We start from the raw sequence: 20,868 nt of genomic DNA on the forward strand, positions 1-20,868 counted from the left end.
TATGAATAATTTTTGTTTTGAATGAAGCTATCATCAGTGTAACTCTCAAAGCACAGCCAGACTCACTACACCAATTAGAGAAAACCTTGGTCCCTGGGATTCAAGTTCCTCCCCTGAGAGTTTTTGTGTGTCTGGGGGAGTTCTGAGCTAGGCTGGTCAACAGCAAGTACTTATCACAATCATCCATATGGCTAGATGAGGCAGACAGAGGGCAGGATAGACAGCACTCACTGGACTGGGGAAGAGAAAAGGATGGACGTTTATTCTAGCCTGAAGAATGAGCCCTTCCAAATACTCACGTAAAACATGGATATAAACAATAGTGCACTGAAAACTAAATAGGTGTATGATTTTAAAAGAATACTGACTAGGGGCTGGGGTTGTAGCTCAGTGGTAGGATGCTTGCCAAGCATGTATGAGGCACTGGTTCGATCCTCAGCACCACATAAAAATAAATAGATAAAACAAAGGTATTATGTCCATTACAACTAAAAATAAACAAATAAATAAAAAGAATATTGACTAATTTGCAACCCATTTAATGTTAAATATAACAGGGAATTCTTGTTTAAGGAGGAAAGTCCAAAACTATATTATAAAAACACAGTAAAATCTACCAAGGAAAAGCTAATATATAGTTAATCCAAACTTATGATAAAATTACTAAGAAATCATTAAAACTCACAAAAAATAATGACAGGGAAAGATAGTTATAATATACAGATAAGCAAAAAGCAGCTTGTTGAGGAACATACTCATTAGGCTCCTCTTTTATTTTTAAAATAAATTCAAGAAAAAAAAAGCAAGTCAAAATACTCTAAAATGATTAACACCTGTGTGGTAAGAACTATTGGCAATGGTTTTACTGTTATTAAACTCTATTTTCTCAATTTAGTTTATTTAATTTGTATAAATTACAAAAAGGAAAAATAAGTACAATTGCTTTAACCATATGACAAATTTGATTATTAAAATACCTAGTAACTAGATTTTCTGTCCTAACTAGTAGCTACACTTGAAATTCTACGTATATAAAAAATGGGGAGCTTTTCTCAAAAATTGAAAATTGGTTTAAACTATTTTTAAACTATATTTAGGGTTTTTGTGTGTAAAATCTGGACAGGTATTAAATTTATGTACCTCCTTCCTCTACCCCGCAGGTTCCCAAGGGTATACTTTCATAATTTGAGCTACAAACCAGCCTTTGTTAATTCGAAGTTTACATAATTAATGAACCATAGATTTAAATCTTCACCTTACTAATAAAAATAATACCTTTAAATAGCACTTCTAATTGCTAAAGCACTCCCATAAAATAAAAGCTTATATCCACCACTGAATCACCATTCCTTCACCCCAAAACACAGCAGCTTCCCTGCAGATCGACAACCGAGGTCCTTGGACTAGTCGGAGATACTATAATAGGATAAATTCAACAGAGCAAATCTGTTAAATATGCATATCCAGGTTGAACCATGGTAGAAATAACTAGATTAATAACCATACTCTTGTAATTAGGGACTTAGAATCACATTCAGCAATTGAGAGGATTTACTGTTTAAGAAGCATTCAAAGTTTTTCATTGGATGACTTCTAAGAGAACTGGTAAAGACACTAATCTGGCAAATACTTATTGATCAATTACCAAGGGTTAAAAATATATAAAGCGAGGCTATTCTGAGCATCCTGACATCAGAAACCGTCTACTGCCCAAGAAAAGAGAAATAATGCAAATGCACTGTGTAAATGAGCAGCAGAAAGCTCTGCAGGGGAACAGGGCATTAAGGCTTCTGGGGCTTTGGAACAACTTCAGGAAAAAATGAAGCTTAAAGACATGTTTAGCAGCCAACCAGGTAAGGCTGGGACTAGGAAAGAGGAGGAACTACATGGGAGAATGCTGCATGGTGAGAAATACCAAGGGATCAGGGGAGAGCTACCTGTTGACTTGTGTGGCTGGACTGAGAAGAGCTTAGAGTAGAGGAGCAGGCAGGGTCCAGTTTAGGAGGGTCTTGTCTGACACTGTAACAGTTTCAAGTTTCCTTTCATCTGTTTACAGTGAGAACTGCTTAAGCTCCCATAGCTCTATGCCCTTCTGATCTTCATCTTGTGTGTGATGGGAGAGGACTATATTTTCCCCTTGTTCTCACTTTTACTTTGAAACAGTATTTACTGAACACAAAGTGCCAAGCACTATTTTAGGCACCAAGAAAACTAAGGAAAGAACAGTCTTGAACCCTTGTCCACTCCAGTAGCTCACAAGTGTGGATCCCTCACATTAGGTAATAATTTCTTTAAAAGCACAAACCAAAACCAGGCATGGCTTTGTATGTTCTTTGGAGCCTGAAAGCAAAAGATCAGAGGGAAAAGAATCTGCACTGTAAAGGCAAAATATTCCCAAACAATTTTATCAGATCAAATTATGCCAAAATGATAAAAATCATATTTAAAAAGAATACTTTGTCAAAACACTGCTAATTATAGACATCAGCAGATCAGACCAAAACTTAAGTTACTTTTTTGATAAGGACAAGTAGGCCATTTCATATAACCATGACACATACACACTGAGGTCTAGACCCCAATTTTGTTCACACATTGTATTGGGGGCCGTCATGTCTTTGACTAAGGTACCATCCCAAGGCCTAATTTAATGAATTTAGGAAGATTCCAGATACAACAGCATGATGCAAATTTGGACAACAGTCAAATTTCAGTACCAACTTTTATGCAAAAGTCTATACCCCATAAAAGACACTTTCTCAATAATTCCTAATGCAATACTCTTGGGGAAAACAATATAATTGAGTTTTATAGGAGGGAAGTTTCTTAATACCAGCTGGTTATAGTCAGGCTCTAATGCATGAGAACTGATCATATTAAAATCCAGATACCAGCTATTATACCTAAAATTGTTGCTTCATTCATATTTAGCATGAAGAGGAGCCTATCTAAAGCAGACTCTATTTAATACAATGTGGTTTTAATTGGAGTCTGTTTTAGATGAGCCACCTGTATTTCATCTTTTTAAAATTATCCATAATTTTCTACGCAATTTTCCTCTGCAACATAACGAATAGCAGTTATAGATTATTGCCATTGTTTGGATGTCTAAGAAGAGAAGGCAAACCTCTATTTACTGATATGATGACTCCATACCAAAGAACAAAACTGTGAGCCTAGGGTTCTGTTTCTCTCAGAGTGAACATATGAACAAGACCATACATATGTAACTATTATTAAGCATTAAATAGAAAAGAAACAGCTTAATGCCCTAGTTAACTAAACTGTATGATGGGTACTCCAAAACCTAGTGCTATTATTAACTAAAATCTCACCTTTTCTACTCAAGAAGAAAAAAATTCCAACAGTGGAAGTTCTGCTGCCAGCAACTACAAAAAACAACATTTTTTTTTTTCTGAGATTTCTATGGACCTAATTTGCAATTATTTCTGCACCAATATATTCACAGTTTGTTCTTAACTAAAACCATTCAAAAGTTTTACATAATGTCTTTAATTTCTAGGATATTTTACACATTCTTTGTTTTCATTTTCATAATAACTTATAAAACATTGTGAAATACAGTGTATCATAAACATCATAAAAGTTTTTCCTGGTAAATCCCGGTAGATAACCATTGACAAATCAAAGTGTGTGTGTGTGTGTGTGTGTGTTACATGATGCCTATAAGACTGACCCAACAAAGAGAATATCTAAAATGCAACATTCAAAGAAAATGCTTCACTTAATCTGTTATATATTATGAAATCCCCCAATGTCAATAACTGAAATTTCAACAGGTGTCAAATATATTAAAATTATCTTTGATCACATGTTAAAATTATGTCAACAATAAGTTATTCAGCGAGGGGTAAAGAATCACAATCCCCTTAAAAATTCTGGCATTATTTATTAAGCTATACTACCCAAGTTTTTCTCTTTATGCTTACCAGTTAATATAAGTGATTTCTAACTAGTGTTTATTCCCCAACCAGACTGTTCTTCCACACAGAACTAACTGACATTGTGGTTTTTTTGGTTTTGTTTTTTGAGGGTTTGTTTGTTTTGGGGGGGGGAGGTATTTGGTTCAGTAATAGGAACTGAACCCAGGGGCACTTTGTCTTTGATCTACATCCCTAGTCCTCATTATTTTTTAATTTTGAGACAAGGTCTCACTAAGCTGCTGAGGGTCTTGGTAAGTTGCTGAGGCTCATCCTGAACATCTGATCCTCCTGGCTTTTTTTTCCCAAATTGCTAGGATTACAGGCATGTGCCACCATGCCTATAAAATAGGATTATTTATAAGAATGATCTTCCTCAGTTTCCATGTATCCACTGTACAAACTAATGGACTTAGGTATGCTGTAGAAATAGCACCTTTTTCATTTGCAAATGACCATATATTTATTTTTCTCCAATTTAAGTAGTCCTCTACTATTATGTTCTAATGTTGCCTTAGCTTCTCTCCTATTTAAAGAATTTTGATTTGAGATTATACTTGAGTTGTCATAGTTATTTATATCAAATCTAGATACCTGTTAATTGATAAATAGGCAAACTGAATATAATTGTTATGTTAAGAGTAGTAAACCCCAAATTCTAACCTCAAAGAATTATTGCCACTTAGTTACCCACACTATCCTATAATTAACAACTTCAAGTGTCTCATCAAAACACCAAAGTCTTGGCCCAAGAAGCAGCACATGCTGTACAGGGGGGAAAGTTCGTACGCTAATCCAAATCTTTTCCTTTTAATTTAACACAGTAACACCAGTAATTTCCTTACAGATTCCATTATGGAAGTCCTAGCTTGAGTTCAGTGCCACTTGATAGAATCTATTACTAACGTGGTTTGTATAAATTGCATATAGCATACCCCATATGGAAACCATATTTTCACAGTAACAGATGCTTAATAACAAACACTAACTTGGAGTATCTGTGGCAATTTCTCTGTTCTTATTTTGCTGCACCATTTCGGCAGTGTGTCTATTCAGATATTTAGTCTGTGAAGCCAAAGGCTTTGGAATTTTCTCACTGCAGTTAAAAAGGGATTAATTTTATCCCATGTTGTATTAGTTACAAGATAATTGGGCTCTCTGAAAGGCACTGCCATAAATTATCTTGATCCACAAATTATTCTGAACATTGGTAGAAAATAATGCTCCTGCATAAATATACTTGTTTGTGGAAGTTACTGATTAATTTGTTTATGTTCTTTATAATTTCATGTCTTTTTTTTCCTTGGTCTCTGTCATCTAAAATTTATTATTCAATGTGTCATAAGCTCTAAATAGTTTCATATTTTATAATTCCTTTGAGTAATTTGATAACAGCAATTAACTTTCTATTTTTATAAGCATAATCTTTCTAACTTTTACAAATATAGTTTTACTAGAAAGTAACAAGAAATCACTAGTGATAAAAATAGGATCTGAATTAATACTGCAGATTGTTGTGTGAATGCCTAAGATATCATTTGAAGTCATATTTTAAAATGGAAAAGACAATTCTACAACATGGATTTCTTGGCCATCTCTAAATACATTTCTGAACACAATCTTATAACAGTGCTTTTTTAGACTGGGGGCCTAAAGGCCATAATCAGTTTTTGGAAATAGGTTTCTTCACCACAAAGAAAAAGTGTATTTCCTTATTCAAAAGATGATTAACAACGGCACGAACTTCATATGCCAACGGGAAGAGTAAAAAAGGATAAAAGGATTAAAAGAAACGCCCCCCATGAGAAAAAGAGTAATACAGAAGATACATTATTAGGATTGAGGGTGTTTTGTTTGTTTGTTTTATCAATATTAAGAGTCTGGGAGCAATTTAAACTTAAGACATAAGGATGCTTGAAATTTGTCCAAAGCAAATGGCAGAATAATCTTTGGAAAGTTCCCTGGACTACTCTAGAATTTTAGGCTATGGAATGATTTACATTAAAATGAGTGAACCAGCATACCCAAAGACTTACTTAAAATTTGAAATAATATTATTGTGCTGGTCATAAAATCAGAATGTTACAGAAATATCTACAGGGAAAAAAATAAATCTTACACACACACAAAAATGGGAAAGTTGACCTCCTAGTTTACTAATCAGGAAGGTCAAGTTTTAAATGAAGCCTTTTATTAGTTTCTGTATATCTATATGTCATGAAATGTGGACAAAAGAGCAAGACAGTAACAGACTTCAAATCCAAAGACTATCAAGAAAATAGCTGAAGAAAAGTGATGAATTTCTGGGACATTTTGCCCTTTTTTCCCTTTGTAGCCAAGCCACTATAATTTTATATCTCACTAACAGGTAGGATAATACTTGAGGCTATAGCCTTTGTTTAATTAGTAAATTAGAAAAGTATTGATGCAAAATATAGATATAATTTTAAATCATTTGTTCTATAATTATTCTGTGATTTAAAAAAAAAAAAAGTGCCCAAGCACCACTTTTCTAGCTCATGGGAAAAACAGATTAGAGGACTGCAGGAATAAATCCTGCTGTGGTTCAAAGACCACTGTTCTGGTATTTTTTTTCTCCTTCTTCTTGCCATCTAGGAAGGGGTAATTTTTTTTTCCCCCTGCATCTTCCCTTCCTACCAGTTATGGCTTTCATTAGCCATCTGAAAGGCTACAGAATTGCTTTTGTGTTCAAATTACCCAATATCAAGACCTGTGTAGGAATTCCCACAGAATCTCATGCAAAGAAAAGAGCTTCTTAAGGTGCCCAACTGACTGGCAAAATTTTAAAGGAAAATGTTCCTTTAGTGCCCATACATTCAAACTTCCAGTGAAGCTGGAATTATGTGAGAGATACAGAGAGAGATTCAGCAAGCATTCTTACAGTGTAAACACAGCAGTTCTGAGTGTGATGTTCACCCAACATCAAAGCCACTTATCCAGAGCATGCAGGGGGGGCAAGCCTCCATCAGGGAGGATCTGTCTGTGTCAAACAGATCACTCTAACTCCTCAAAATAGCCCAGTTGTGTGGTTTAAATCACAACAGTATATAATAAACTTTTGGCTTTATCACACTAATTTCAAGTGCTTAAAGCCATAACTAAATTTCTGTGGCCTCCCAAAAAACAGTGTGTGTGTGTATGTGTGTATTAAAATAAAAATAGTAACTTTTTAAAAAGTCAAGAGCCCCCAGAGATTTCAAAGATATGTATGCACACCTAAGCATCTTATACATCTGCAAAGTGAAATAGGTCTTGCCTTTGTGAGAGCTTCCCAGCTACTAGAAATTTGAAGATACAAATGGAACCAGATTAAAAGGAAAAAACAAACAAACAAACTGCTGAATCAAATGTGAACAAGGTATTTCAGTCAAAGAAAAAAAAATGTAGACTCAAAATGTTAAGGATATTGTGGTTTAATTTACATACTGGGAAATAAACTGCTTGTAAGTGCTCAGTGAGAACATATTTTCTGGAAGAAACATGTAAAACTCAGAGATAACACTTGGGTGTGGCTGATAACAAAAATCAGTGGGACATCACAGGCAGCTATAATTAGCAATGGTGACTCCGAGCAGGATTGGATCTGTCTCCTAAATTTTAAATGATTGCTTCAGGCTAAATTTCTGGGAACTTCTTTGGTCTGGTAATCAGTCTGAGAGTCTTGCAGGAACAAGCTTTCTCGTGATATTTCCACTGCCTCGTGGTTTCTGGCAAGGTCTAGCTGACTAAAGAAACAAGGTTTTTCTAAGAGTGTCTTGTTATTTCCATTTCCTATCTCAGTGAAACCAAGTGCACTGGGATAAAAATGTTAAAAATACACACATATGCAAACTCTTCATCATCTAGGTTGTTTCGAAATCAAGTCAGATTAAATTCGTCAATAGTGCTTTGAGAAATTAGGACGGTTCATGCCGAACTGACTACTGGATAAAACAAAACTTGTAAGTAAAAAGAAAATCAAAACTTTTTGTATTTTTTAAAAAGGAGGTCATTCTATAACTGTGCCAACATTAAGAATGTTTAAGACTTGAGACATCCTAATAAGTTGAACACTCAAAGAACCTTAAGACTACATTTACCTTTCTAATATAGAATTCTTTAGACTCAGATTCTTAACCTGCGCATCAAGGAACTATATATATAGCATAGAGCAATTATATTTAGGGACACTTCTACACAGTATGCTACCTTCTGCTCAGAAAAGCATTATGCTAGAAAAGGACATTCTTTAAATTTTTTTTTTATTTGTTAAAATATGCTAACCAAACAATGATAAACTCCAAGGAGAGTGACATAATACAATTTTTAATGTCTCCTTTTCTTCATTTATTTTAAATCATTGCCTCTTTCTAAATGCATACAAACTGTCTCGCTTAAAACCACTTCATAGGATGTGTGATTCTCTGTAGGGCAGTGAAACACAATAACATAAACTTAAAAACTTAAAGATAATACTTGGAAACTAAGGATATTTAGGGTAGCAATGCAACTTCAAGGGAATGTTTCAGTTATTATTGATTGGAAAATATAAAATATTTAGGAAGTCCACAGTTACAAGGAACTCTCATAAGCAGAAAAAAGATGTCAAGTAAAAGTCTATTTTCCTTAAAATAAACTTTTCCTCAACACTAATTTTAAAACTTTTGGAGTTATGAAAAATAATTACTGTATTTATCTTAAGTTAATACAGTGTTCTTGAAGACATTTTTATCAAAAACTGTTTAGTTCCAATAATCAAAATTCATATTACTAACAACACTATATCATTGGCCTCTGTTCAGTATTAGACCAGATGTGATCACTTTATTCTAATATTAAATTTTAACATTCTCTTACTAATTGCCAGCATATATAAAGAACTAAAGCTACCTGACTGGTCTGTTTATTTTTGAAGACATAAATCTAATATATACTTCAATAATGATTTCAAGTTGCAAAAAGTAATTACAATCCCATTGTATCATGCTGAATTCTATTACTCTATTCTTTTTATTATCTTTGTATGTTAGTAAGTGCTTCTTCTTTAATTCCCATTTCAAACTTTTTAAAATTCCCCTATTACAACAGTAATAACAAAAGCAAAACGAACCTTACAATATCCCATGTTAAATGGCAGGGAAAAAAATATCTACAAAGTAGATAACATTTTCCCCCACTATAGAGAGTTTAAAGATTTTTAAATTTTTTTTTTAATTTGTAGATGGACACAATACCTTTATTTTATTTATTTTTATGTGGTGCTGAGGATCAATCCCAGTGCCTCACATGTGCTAGGTAAACATTCTACCACTGAGCTGCCACTACAGCCCCCTTTTTAAGTTTTTAAAGACCAATTTTGATTTGTATAGATATGGGAATCTATTTCTATTACATTGATTCTAATAACTCAGAATAAAAGTGACAATACAAACATCATTTTCATAAAAACAGGAACCAGTGTAGACTTAAAACACCTCTGTCCTTAATCTGGCCAGGCTACATTTCAGGTTAAGAAAAATATCATAAGAAGAAAACTAAGTCATCAGACTACAAAAGTCAAGAGTAACAGTTACATGTAAAATAGGTACATTGATTACGTTTGATTAAGTCAGGACACCAAATATTTAAAGACAGACACACGCACACAGACACACACACACACACACAGCTACAACCATTATTTCTACCACATTTCACATGTCCTGGACCACCTAAATAAATCATATCAAATGCACAAATATCAAAGTGCATCTTATTGTTACACCTTTACAATATTTAAAAAAACACAAGCGGGATAAAAACCTTTCATGTTAGAAATCACAGCAATTATGAACTACTGGATTTCAACCAAATTTTCATTTAGTGGTTAACTATTTCCTCAGAAGCTGCAATTCCTCCTATTCTTATTACGCATTTTAACATTTTAATGTACCCAAGAGAATTCTCTGCTGAGCAAATTTGTAGAAAATTCTCAAGTTTCTGCAAGAAACTGGGTGGGCTGGCTTGCTGTGAATTAAATGCAAAACTTAGGCATGTATTTAAGAGTTTAACATGGGGCTGGGGTTGCGGGTCAATGGTGGAACACTTGCCTTACTTGTATGAGGCACTGGGTTCAATCCTCAGCACCACATAAAAAGGAAGGAAGGAAGGAAGGAAGGAAGGGAGGGAGGGAGGGAGGGAGGGAGGGAGGAAGGAAGGAAGGAAGGAAGGAAGGAAGATATTGTGTCCATCTAAACCTAAAAATTTTTAAAAAAGAGCTGAACAACCCTATGTGTTCTTCAGAAAGATGCCAACCAAAGATCTCAAAAGTGTAAACTAGCTTACAGAGTACTAAGCTAGCTGGAGAAGAGCACCATCTAGGCATCAGAACCGCTGTAGCTCAGGACTGGCTCAGTCCCTTGTGGCAATATGATATCAAGTCTCTGGACTTCAGTTTTTATCATAAAATTAACACTATCATCCTATTACTTTAGAGAGAGATATTCTAAGAACTCAATGGGCAGTCCACAGTTCTAGGCAATATTAAGATACCATCACTGTGGACACATGTGCAAGAATATGAATCCAGAGCACTGGATCCTTAGAGGGAGACCTAGACATGTTCATGGAAAAAACAGGGGAAATCACTAGATGAAGTGACTAAGGGAAACAGAATGGAGGCTTTGTTCTATCAGAAATCGATCAGCAGAAAAGTTCATTCTCAAACAAAGACTGCTTATTCTTAAATGCTGTATCACAATACAGAGGAATGACACTATGTATACTATGACTATTTCTTCCCACTATTGCAAATCATTTTAAAAATTACAAAGATTGAGATAACATCTTGGAGATCTTAAATTGAGATATGAGCAGGTGGTAGAAGTTTAAGAGCTTTTCCTCAAGGCTGGGGATGTAGCTCAGTGATATAGCATGTGCTCAGCATGCATTAGGACCTATATTCAAACCCCAGCACCAAATAATAAAAAAAAAAAAAAATTTTCTTTTGCACTCCTAGGAAACATGTAAATCTAACCACATACAATGGCTAGGGCATTTTCCCAGATATTCTAAATTGAGCTCTGATTATTATTATGAAAATGCTTACTATCCAAATCCGTTGCCTCTACTTAATTTCCTGACTTTTTGGGTCTAATTTACTTCACAGTTTCAAAAGTGACATCTTAATTTCACCACTAAAAATAAAAATACTCCTATATTAGTAAGATATTGAGACACAAATTAAATAATTTCCTGTACTACTGTTGTCTGTTATCATGTAAGTGCCTGAAATCCGTGGGTCTCTAGCTGAGATTTCCAAAACCACTATCATACAGTAATTTTTGTCCAAATAAAAGTTATACTTTCGTGGAAGCATAAGTATTAAATGAAATAATGCATGTACAAATTCAGCTACCTCAACACTTTTTTGGAACAAGCCAAGAAATAATATGAATACTATGTAAGACAGTGTTATTTAATGAGATGGAGATTTTTTTGTTTGCTATTAAAGTTTAAAAGTCACTAACTAATAACTGCCGATTTACTAGTTAAAGATTTCTTCTCCCCAATAAGTAAAACATTCAAGGCAGTAAGTTACTAAGCAGCATTTATCATCTGATTTCCACCTACTCACAGTTAAGACTTATCATGATACTCCATAAGCAAAATAAACAGTGACCCCACTTCCAAAACTACTCCTCTCAGAAGATACTAGGTTCTTACCTTGCCAGAATGCTCTTTTTACTTCCCTATCCTGAATTTGAAATTACACATGAGCTTCTCTTTGTTTCGCTTTGGTACTTTTAAAATGAGCACAAATTTTTTCTTTTAATGAACAAGATAAGGAAAACAATATCTCTCTATATTAACAAGTCTGAATAGGGTTTTGTCTGTTAAGTGCCATTTTGAGCAATTATACTGCAATGTTTGGGGTTTTTATAACAATGTAACTTAAAAAAAATTAGATGTTGATGGAACCCTATTTTATTCATTTATTTATATGCAATGCTGAGAAGTAATCATCAAACCCAGCACCTCACACATGCTAGGCAAGCACTCTACTCCAGTCCCACTGCAATAATTTTTGATGCTCACCTACAGGAGCTTGCTTTTAAAAGGCAGAATGCATATGTTAATATATTCTCCTTACTATATGGCTTTCATATTTTAGCATATTCTTTATTACCACACTGCTTTCCTGTTTTTTTCCACACTGATAAAACAACACACAGCATGATACAAAACCAATGACCAATCATCCCTCCCACAGCATTCACCCTACTAAACTTTTCTTTTACTGTGGTGCTGGAGATTGAACCCAGGGATCGGTGCATGCAAGACAAGCACTCTATCAACTGAGCTATATCCCCAGCCCTTTCTTTTAATTCTAAAGATAGAATCTCTGAGGCAAATCTACCACTAATGGCCAACTATCCATTTAGCAGTAGAAAGACTGTCATCACTAATATCCCATCTTCTCTGAAGATTTAAGAACCAAGGAAGCAAAACAGTGAGTGCCTTGGTACCACACTTTGTGTTTTCTTAATTTTGGCTTTTAAAATGTGGGGTAGAGTCCCATGGTTTAAATGGTCTACATAAAACTTTTATTTTGGAATGAGAAGTAATCATCAAACTCTTCTAGAAGAGCATTCATATGACTAAGTAGATCAAGAGACAGGATTCTGGAAACAAACTAACAGGATCCACTCCCAGCATCTCCACTTACTCCTACTATGAAAATGTAGACAAGATCCTTAATCTATTTGGACCTATTTTCTCTAATGTGAAATGGAAATATTAGTGTCCTCAATTAAGGACGCAAACCTGTAAAACTCTTGATAGAGTGCCTGACTCACAGTAAGTGCCCACTAAATTAAGCCATTATTATCATAGTAGAAAGATGACTAAACAAATGAATAAAGATCACAGATCTGTTTTATATAGACAGAGCTGGGATTAATTTTGGATTAACATAGATGAGGTGCTAAGAAAACCTCATGTCCAAACCTAGGAGATGTGAATTCTGGTCACCAGGTCTCACGAAACTAGTTACATAATCCATAATGTTATCTTCTATAAGTCTCAGTGACCTCATGTACTACACTTCTTGTATTTTTTTAGTATGTCTGAGGGTATCGGGTATTCAAATTCTATTTCTGAACTCTTCTGGAGTAAATAGGACAAAAACATAGCACTTCTTCTGTACCCAAATTGCTTTCCACCAGCCTGCTTTAAGAATATTTTTCTATTTAAGAAACCTTCAGTGCATTTTCCTCAAGAACAATGCAACAAGTAGGCAATTTTTAAACCCTGACACTACAGATGTTCAGAGAAACCCATGGGTGGGGTAGAATGAGGTGGGGGCACACGTGTGCCTATAAAACATACTGGAAGAGAACCTCAGAAGCTCTTGAGATAACCTTTAAGGAAGGAAGCCAAAGCAGAAATTCACAGATTTACAAATGGTAGCTACATCAAAGTCTCTGAAATGCCTTTTACTTCTTTCTGTCTTTCTACAATTATATCAAAGTTCCCACACATTCCAAATCAAAAGACATTCTAGAGAGATATTTTGATTCTCAACTTATCAAAGGAGAAAGGGGCAAAAACAGGAAGGGGATCTAGATTTCTGAAATAACCTTAGGTGGCCCCTGAAGCTACTATAATCCAAGCAGAGAAATTACAGGTTGAACTAAATGATTGCTAAGGTTCCATGTACCTTAAATATGTTTTAATTAAAAGATTACTTTAAAGCAAGATTCTCTTTTTGATGGTATTAAAAGATGAATTATTATAAACTTTCATGGACTTGAAAATTTAAAAATTAAAACTAAAAATTCTTTGCCATCTTTAATCATTATCATAACTAGTAGAAAAAAATGAATAAACTCTAAACTGCAGGCTAGATATGCTAAGTCATTTACAGTCACTAGGATTATGAATGATCCCAAATCCCCTAAATTGTGCCTCTTTTTCACTAAGTCTATGCATTGAATTTTTTAAAAAACCATAATTTATCCTTTAATAATTACAAACATGAAAAGAAAGGTATAATTAGTGGCATAAGATAGTTAACATACAGTCAGCCCAAGAGCATGCAAAGAGAAACAGAGACAGTAAATAAAGGGTATTTATCAAATATGGCCCCGAAAGCCCCCAACAGTCAATCAAGAAATGTACTCCCAAGGAAGGGCTACTACCACTTTTACACAGTCTTTTCTCCTTCCCTTTGATTTTTATTTTCTCTTTCTCTTAAAATTTTGAAATAAACTAGGACTCATTCTCAAAGGAGACTTTGCAAAGTAGCACCTAACTCCTCCACTTTCTAAGCTTCACAAAAAGCCTTCAGCACTGTACATCAAAGTTCTGAGGAAGATGCTGAATTTATTTAGTTAAAAGAAGTCATTGCTGACTGCTGCCATAACATCCACTTAGGTAAACTCTAAACACACACCACACACCAGTATTTCTCTAATATTAAAAAAGAATAATGTTCCTTAAACTTTAACTTAGATAAGAGAAAAGGATATTTGAAAGAGAAAAGTAAGAGACATGGGGAGACAAACTAGTTTTCTTCTAGTTCTGTATTAACTGTTGAAAGTTAAGGAATCTTGTCTCAAATTTCTCCATCTTCAAAATGAGCAGAATAGTTCTTACTCTTCTGCTCTTCACAAAACATTATTATTTTTGTAATTCTTCACAAGATTTGAGAGTCTAAAATGAAGGAAGTTAAAGGCTCTAGTTTGGATCACATTTCCACACTTTCCATAAAATTCAATAGTGAAATAATTATATTAAAATATCCAGATATACTGACATTGCTACAATACCTTTTTTTCACACTTGAAAGAATATATGAAAAAAGTGTTTGTGGGACATTAAGGTAGAGTGTTTGAGAAACTGAATGTCAAGTCTGGAATTGTATCACTGTCCTACTACTCATTAGTAATGAAAACACTGTTATTTCAGGCTTAGTTTCTTCAATTATCCAGTGGGAATATTAACATATTTACATAGATAGGATGTTAGAAAGATTATATGTAAGATGCTGTTCATGAAGTCTTAGCCCATTGCCTGTAACTGTTAAGGAGCCTAATGAGAAGCAAGTAAGAGTAACCTGATCATCTAGAACTTCTGGTCTTGAAGACATCTAGACCACAGGGCTGCAAGAACAGCACAGCAACTCAAGCCCAGAACCATGCTAGGACTTCTGGGTCTCTCCAAATCTAAAGAGAAAAACACTGAGGGTAGATATCTAAAAATACACTTCAGGAAATTTTTAGAACCAAGCTCTTTTTAAGCCATTCCAAGAGTTCTGAAAATGACCTCAAGTTGTTTCAGAAACCTCCCGTATACAGAAACATCTCTGCCTTCCAGTTGTAGGGTGAAGATACCTAGAACATGAGTTAAGTCAGGATACCTAAAAGCTTTAATATGTTCTGGACCATCTCAGTGAACTGGAGCCACTATTCCCTTTGAAGTTGAGGGTGTGGACCAAAAACACCCAACACCTGGGAGTTCTGGATGGACAGTCAGCCCTCAACCAAAGAATCCCAGCACCTTTGGGCAAGGAGATACTGGAGCAATAGAAAGTCCTTCTAATTACAAAAAACATAATTTGCCAGACTCCAGAGCAGCTGAGATTTTAGGAGGTTGACACTCTAAAGGAATGACTCAAAAATATGTCTTAATATTCTTTCTTTTAAACACATGTTTTCAATGAAATATTTACTTGGCCATAAAAAGAAACAAACAGTTGACAACCACAACAATACACACCAGGCCCCCAAGACATTTCTTTGAATAATAACAATAATTTTTAAAAACCATACACAAAATAATACATACTCTATAACCCAATTTATGTGAAGTTTTTGAACAAACACAATTAATCTAGTATGACAGAAATCAAAATGATGTTTGCCTTTAGGGGGAAGAGGATTAATTGGAAAAAGGCAAAAGGAACATTACAGGGTTAAAAAAATGCATTCTGATTGGGGTGAGAACTTAACATGGGGTACATACAATTTGTCAGAATTCATGAAACTGTACACTTAAAAATCTATGCCTTTAATTGTATACAAACTGTATCCAAGTTTTAAAAATTAGGGATTAAGCAGAAAATTTTGTTTTATTTGTTTTTGTTTGTCTGTGCTGGGGACTGAACACAGGACATCATGGATAACAGGCAAACACTCTTATCACTGAGCTACAACCCCAGCCCCAGAAAAAAATATTCAAAAATTCTAGGGAAAAATGAAAAAATATATGAAGAAGTCAACAGAAGGTATGGGACACACTGCCAAAGCTGGGAATGGATGGAGTTTCCATCAGGATGTCATCCACAGCTGAGTCCTGGCATAAGTAACATGAGGTTCCTCGTGCGAAACTTCATAGACAGTTCAGCTTCACTTGTCAGTTTCAGCAGACTGTGCCCACCCATGAGCAGGCATGAGAGAGCAAGTTCCGAGTATTAACTACGAGGTGGAGGGTGTCAGAAAAGAAGTGTAGAGTAGTGTTGGTTTTATTTAAATGCAACCTGGTTGTAGACGGCATTTCCCATGTATACTCATATTACTCAAGCAAACATCTACATATGGTTGTGTTTTCCTGATGTCTATCAGCCCTTCTTTGTCGCAGATTTGAGCACAGCACATGTTCCAATTAACTCCACTCTTTGTTGCAACTTGCTAAGTCAGGTGTCCCCTGCCAAGAAGGGGTAGGTGGTGGGTTACATAACAAGGACTAGAGTGGAATCTGCTGCCAAGTCTGCAAGAAGTTGGCAGAATGTGTGTGGTACGGGTGGGGGTTGGTGGAAGGTGGGAAGAACAGGGCAGACCACAGGAAGGATAACATCCTCACAGACAGACTATGAGAGGCAAGCCTGGTCAGCTATGTGGCTAAGGGAAAGAAGGTCAAAGGGTAACCAAATTGGAGATAATGAACAGTCAATGTATAGGATACAGACTCACTTGTCCCGTTTATTACCTAAGAATTTTCCTCCTGGGGTGATACTTCTGGGAAAAGCTGAAGATGACAATAACTTGATGAAGAGGCTTGATCCAAGTGCAAGGACAATAAGACATGTGATGAGAGAAAGTGAAGTTAACAGGTCAAAGGATACCACAGACTTTGGCAAAATTTTTCAAATGTGATCTACAAGCTTGAACAATATGTGGCTTCCCATCATCTGAGTGAGTCTATTCAATAAAAAGCGAATAAATCTGATATCTGTAGGCAGGATTAAAGTTACTTTAGATATGTACACGGATATGCTATTCATTCACTGTGGATAAGCTGGTCCAGCCCATTCCCAGCTCTATTCTACCACCTTCCAATCTATGGAAAAGTTATACATTATTAACAGAATTCATTCTGACCAATGGGAAAAAAATAAGTGGTAAAAACTAAATATTAAAGTGAGGTCACCATAAAGTGTCCCTGGGACTGGTCTCTTTGATGACAGAATTATAGGCAGCTGCCAATGCATGCCACTAAATGTGATTTTCAAAAGGATATGGTCACATGCTCTTACAGTTTTTCACCAATTTACTAAAGAGACAAACGATCTGCTTCCAATGTGAAGACCTCCCAGAAGAGCCAGATAGAAGTGGAAAACGAATGTACAACTGCAATCACTGTCAAAGTCACTGCTGCTGTCCACCTGGCCTCAACTAAAATTCCAATGTTGAAGAGGTTTTCTGGGTATCAGTTTAGCCTATTTTGTCCCATTGTCTGACAGTGGAACGCTATTAACACGTCAATTGAGCAACAAATATGCCAATTATGGTAACTTTGAAATAATATTTGAACATTCATTATGTTCATAGAATTAAAAACTTGGGACTTAATGGGTTAAGGCAATGAACCACCAGGACACCAAAATATGAGGAGAGGGCAAATTAGGCCAAAAAAGGGATGAGAACTGCATCATGATAGTAGTGATGAGTACGGATGTGCATAAGGCTGGAGAACAGGACACAAACATGATCTGAACAGGCACTTCCCTGGCTTCCTCGAAGACTAAAGACTGGGGAAAGACTGGGAGAGGTGTCACAAAACAAACACTATTCACAGGGCTGAATGCAGAGTAATGAGGACAGAACCTATCCTGGCATGTTTAATAACATAATTTTGCTTAGGTAAAGCAAGGGATGGTTAATGAGGTCCCATCAAATAAGTTATGTGAATTGTGTCATCTGCAAACCACAAAAATATCACATTAGTTAAGGGAAACATCTGACAAGCAGTTTCTAGTCTCTCAACCAATTCCACATTAGGACTAAAGTATTTCATTGAGTCAGATAAGCTTAGACTTGCAAATGACATAATTAACACAACTTAACTGATCTCCATTTGCAATTCATTAGGAATAGGTTTTCAGCCAAACTGTGCCCTCTAAAGGTGACCAGGCACATAAGGGCAGTTAACTATATGAGGTACTCTATCTATGATAAAAATGTGGTTTGGGGTCATTCATTCACACATCTGGTTTCCGTGACAAAAGATGAGAACACAGAAGCATGCTTCCATATACAAATGTGTGAACGTATGTACAAATTCACCTGATGCACTGCACACTATGGGAATAGAAAGTGATAACTTTGGTGAAAGAGACAATGAACCTGGCTAACAGAACTTCCAAAAGTGCTCTAAGCCTAAGGGCATCAGATGAGTTCCTAATTCTCAGCACACTACAACAAAGTCCTAGAGTTGAAAAATAGTATTTGTGATGCCCCTAAACCAGCAGATGTTTTGAGAGCCAAGTGGTAATGCAGCTGCCCAATTCTTTAGGAACCATTAGTTTTGAACACAGCTTTCCTAAAGCTCCTGGGAAGAACAGAAGAACTGGAAGATTACTTTCATGGCCCTTATAAATATAAGGAGATTCAAGTCCACTGGAGACATCTGTCTTTCCAGAAGCCTAATGCTTTCTTATGAAGAGTACCAAACTCTAGAGAAACACTAAGAACACTAATGCACAAGGGCTTACAATTAGAGACATGAGAAGGTACAGGAGGGGGAGAAACATACTCTTGCCCTTTGATTTTGTTGGGGGGGGGGATTTTCAATAAGGTTTTATGTTAAAGTGGCAAATGACCGAGAACGAGATCTGTTTCTGGAGTGCAAATGATGAATTAGCTAACATTTGCTTTACAGATAATACACTGTGGTAAATTTCATTTATTTGAGAAGCCAGTGCTATACAGTCATGTTCTATGGCCAGGAGCCTTGGTTCAGCCTACACTAAAGTGCCAACCAAGATCACTCAGCAGTTAACTTCTGGGCTACCTCAAGGAATAGGACTAAATCTCTATACCAACTTCAATGAAGACACAGAGACCTTTATAAGTCCTTTCTGGAATATTCTTCTGCATACTCCGTAAAGGAAGGTTAAATCCTAGCCCATGATTTTAGAGATGGGGATGCTGAGGACCAAAGTATTTCATTGAGTCAGATAAGCTTAGATTTGCAGTCTGCAATCAACCCCAGATGTACAGCAAAGGAAGGTAAAATAGCAGAGGAGGGAGCAAAAATGGAGATGAATGCACAGCTGGTTTCAAAAGTACTTTGCCCTGAATACAGAATATTAAATGCATGTCATTCACAAGACACAGGAACTCTTTAAAATTCAAACCAATATTGTCTGTCTGCAGATATGTTTTTAAGTGGAATTCTACTTGTCAACCATTTTTAATAAGGAACAGAGGGCATAAATGGGGCCATTTCATTTAAATTATTATTATTTTTTAAATTGGAGATGCATTATATGAGTGTAGGCAGGACTGGGCCAGACAGGTTAGGCCCTGGAAGATAAGTCTATGCCTTGGTGGCAACATATTCTGTTTTTACCTATTCTATAAAGACTAATTAAAGTCTTTCCAGTTCTTCATTTGTCCCTTGTAAACCCAAGGTACTTCATGTCTAAGGTATAAATAACAGAGTCAGCCAAACTGCCTGGCCGTTTTCATAACAGAAAAGTACATTTGGAAAATTTTTATTTGATCTTTTTTTTTTAACAATAGGCTCCTAGCCAATTTATATTTATAAATAATGCCATTTCAGGCCAAATCTTGATGTCTAAAAATGTAAAATACAATTTCAACTGATGTATGTAGGTAATTTATCCAGCATGGTGTAGTCAACTGCATTTAGAAAAGGAAAATATCCTCTGTAACCTACTAGCTCAAAACAGAGTGCAGCTTCCAGGTAGCAAAAACATTCATTCACAAAACTATGTTGTTAGCAGTCCAGAGTGTCATCTACCTATCAAACCATTAGGAAGTTATGGGCTCACACAATTATGTTTGTGTAAGTCCTCTAAATGTTGATGACTCTTCTACATAATAAAATATGTTGTTTCAGTTTTAAAATTAGATTTATTTGGGCTGGGATTGTGGCTCAGCGGTAGAGCACTTGCCCAGCACGTGTAAGGCCCTGGGTTCAATCCTCAGCACTATATAAGAAAATAAATAAATAAAATAAAGGTATAAAAAATACATATATTTTATCTTGCTTATTTTACTACTGTGGAAACTCTTCAAAAACATCTATCTCCATAGCCTCAGTTTCCTCAGCAGAAAGAAAATAATAATCCTTTACCCTCAGATGTCACCCCCTCACTCTCCTCTATGGGGACATCAGATGGGTTAATTAGAAACTAAAGGTAAACCATTATAAACTCAAATACAGTAGAAGGCTCAAATACAGAAATGATGATCATCTTCAGCTACATTTTCAACAGAAGTCTACGGTAGTCTCACTATCCACCTGTTCCTCTCCCAAGCTGTCCAAGAAGATATCACAACATGTGTATTTCAGAATGATAATTTGTTAATACAATTTCATTGATAACTTCAACCAGTAAAAGAAAAAACAAATGACTTTAAAGGCTAATCGCCTTAGATTTCCCCTTACAAGCCAAATCAGACCAACTTTATATTTC

At 35.5% G+C, this 20,868-nt stretch overlaps 1 protein-coding gene across 13 annotated transcripts in view; it reads right to left on the reverse strand.

Moving 5' to 3' along the window:
- Window positions 1–20,868, reverse strand: part of Bnc2 (basonuclin zinc finger protein 2) — a 413,122-nt gene that overhangs the window by 186,954 nt on the left and 205,300 nt on the right. The window lies entirely within an intron of this gene.

Source organism: Marmota monax, unplaced genomic scaffold, assembly GCF_021218885.2.
Source record: "Marmota monax isolate L192 unplaced genomic scaffold, Marmota_monax_Labrador192_F-V1.1 WCK01_AAM20220418_F8-fsc00033, whole genome shotgun sequence".
Taxonomy (NCBI): Eukaryota; Metazoa; Chordata; class Mammalia; order Rodentia; family Sciuridae; genus Marmota; species Marmota monax.